Source organism: Lathyrus oleraceus, chromosome 5, assembly GCF_024323335.1.
Source record: "Lathyrus oleraceus cultivar Zhongwan6 chromosome 5, CAAS_Psat_ZW6_1.0, whole genome shotgun sequence".
NCBI classification, from domain to species: Eukaryota; Viridiplantae; Streptophyta; class Magnoliopsida; order Fabales; family Fabaceae; genus Lathyrus; species Lathyrus oleraceus.
In genome coordinates this window covers 616,030,172-616,033,556 of record NC_066583.1, presented here as the reverse complement: position 1 = coordinate 616,033,556, position 3,385 = coordinate 616,030,172, and positions in this window count along the sequence as shown.

The window sequence follows — 3,385 nt, the reverse complement described above, 5'->3', positions numbered from 1 at the left end:
ATGCATCAAGGGTTTTGCATTCTGCAAACCGGTGGTTCAAGTAGATGGCACATGGTTATATGGAAAGTACATGGGAACTTTGTTAATGGCTGTGGCACAAGACGGAAATAGGAACATATTTCCAATAGCTTTTGCATTGGTAGAGGGTGAAACCGGAGAAGCATGGAGTGTTTTCTTGAGAAATCTTAGAATGCATGTGACACCATAATCCAACCTACTTTTGATATCAGATCGACATGAGTCAATAAAGAGTGCCTATAATAACCCGGATAATGGCTGGCAACACCCTCCCTCCTCACACGTCTATTGCATCAGACATATAGCTCAAAATTTCATGAGGGAATTCAGAGACAAGGAACTTTGGAAAAAAATTATTAACATGGGTATCTTCCAAAAAATATCTTTGTTACCATATCTAACATTAGCTTCTACATACTAATTTAGTTTTCCTTTTCATTTTCAGGGTATGCATTAAATGAGGCAACATACGAATACTACAGGGGTGAGATACCTAAGGTTAACATAGAAGCGTTAGAATGGGTAGACAATATTCCAAGAGAAAAATGGACGAGATCATTTGATGGAGGGAAACGTTGGGGTCATATGACTACCAACCTCGCAGAATCGATGAACTTAGTTTTAAAATCCACACGCAACCTACCTATTACCGCTTTGGTAAAATCAACATATTATCGAATGGGCACACTGTTTGGGAAAAGAGGACATGATTGGACTAAAATGTTGGGTTTTGGCCAACTGTTCACTGAAAACTGCATGAAGGGAATTGAGGAGGAAGTAATCAAATCAAATAGCCACACAGTTATGCAATTTGATCGTGAGAGGTTCTGCTTCCTGGTCCAAGAAACTGTTCATTATAGTGATAGCAGACCGACTATCCATTACAACGTCGACCTTCAGAATCTTACATGTGAGTGTGGAAGATTCCAAACGTTTCACGTCCCTTGCTCACATGTTATTGCAGCGTGTTCAAGCATAAGACAAGACTATTCTGTGCATATAGATGACGTGTTCAAAGTTGTAAACGTATTTAAGGTCTACGAGGAAAGTTTCCTCGGGATCCCGACCGAAACAAGTTGGCCGCAATATGAAGGTGACACGCTATGCCACAACGACCGCATGCGGAGAAACAAGAAAGGTCGCCCAAACAGTTGTCGGATTAGAATTGAAATGGACAACGTTGAAAAAGAAAAAAGGAGGTGTGGTATTTGCCGAGAAATATGACATATGCGCAGAAAATGTCCAACCAGGCCAGACCCTTCTACTTAGTTATGTCTGAAGTTTTAGTATATTCAATCTTCATTATATTTCGTGTATTTCCTTTTTCCAACAACAAGTTCTATTAAGAGCGTAACATTATCTTCTACAACACAAGACAGATTACAACATAATAACAACTTCATCTAAAGATAAAAAAACTACAACTATTCCAACACATTATAACAACTAATCACTACATCATCTTTGATCATATTATCATTTTAAACGACAACAGCTAAGACAAGTGGATCTTCAACACCTCGACTAACTTCTCCATTATGCGCAGAAAACATACAAGTAACATCCAGATCATTTTCTACACGATCCCAATAATGCATGTATGTCCCATCTGGGCTAGCATCCGTAAGAGTTATGTAAGGACAATAATATTCAATTTTTCTAACACGTCGAATTGGACCACCCAGTTATACAAAACTTCCGTTGATGGCAGAAACCAACTGCCTGAACTTCCATTGTGGATTCAAACAAACCCTCATCTGCTTATCTGTTTCAAAGAAAACAATGCAACACACATACATCATTCACAACTAATATATTCATCTATCATATGCTTCCAATATTTATAGGATACCTACTGGAAATAAAAAAGAATATTATACTATGGTTTAAGCGGGAAAAGTCTATATCAAAATATTATTTGGGCGGGAAAAAATAAATGTAACATTAAATATTTATACCAAATATTACAAAAAAAAAACTATATAATTTCAAAATCTTAATTAATTATTATTAAATATTTTGCTAATAATATGTCACTATTTATTATTTATTTTAGTTTTAGAACAATTTATTTTTAAAACAATTAATTAATTAATTTTTATAAATATTAATTTTTAATTATTATTATATACTTATTACAAATATTAATAAATTTATTTTTAATAAATTTATTGTAAGTATCATTAAAAATATTCATTTTTCTTAAAAAAAATTTAAAGTTTTCTTTTTTAAAATTAATTTTGAAATATTATGTAATATTAAATATTTATAACAAATATTAGAAAAAAAATTATATAATTTCAAAATTTTAATTAATTAATTATTATAAATAATAATTCTTAATTAGTATTATATATTTATTACAAATTATATATATAAGGTAATATAACTAATTAATATTAAATAATTATGAAAAATATTATATATCAAAGTAGTTAATTTTTTTTTAATATACATATATATATATATATATATATATATATATATATATATATATATATATATAATTAAATATAATATTTTAATTAATTTTTTATATTAAAACATTATTTTAATCATTTTAAATTATTTCTGAAATTAAAAAACAAAAAATAATAATTTAATGCACACTCCATCCCAGATGACGCATCCCAACTGCACCTCTGGGGACGTCTTCCATCTAAAATGGAGGAACCTGAATAATATAAACATCCTCACACTACAGAACAAAAAAAAAGTGGCATATTAGAAAATTATTTTCAGCAAATGATATTTTGAGAATATATTTTCACAATAGTGGCAGGCAGGTCACATTCTCTTTGAAAGTTTATAAAGAAATTTTGATTTAAAAAAGTAATAATTTTATGAGTGAGAAAAGTTACAAGTGAACGGCTATAATTTGAAGAACAGGCATGACAGTAGAGAACACAGGAGAGGATCAAAATCCAAATGTATGCAAGATAAATTTTCATTCAAGTCATACTCATCATTTATTCGGCATGAATCTGTAGTTCCCCATGTTACATGCATGATGTTATATCCAGCAAATTCCGTTAATTGGATCGAAAAATTTGAAGGTTGTAGTCAATGTCTATGTCAAAATGGATTTGAGGATGGATAAGTAATTAGATTTACCTTTAATAATATTCGGTCTAGAAACTACGTTACAGTCACAAAAGTAATATATTAATTTATAGTTGCATTCTTCAAACATTGTCCAAGTGTATTTATTATATACTGTTGACATATCTGTTTTTCTACATTCTTACATTGAGATGCAACTTGAACAAATTCAACACGACTTTAAATTATCTATTGAATTTCAACTAAATCTAATGACATATAGTATTTAAATTCTCCTAATCTAATAATGTAAGTTTTCTATATT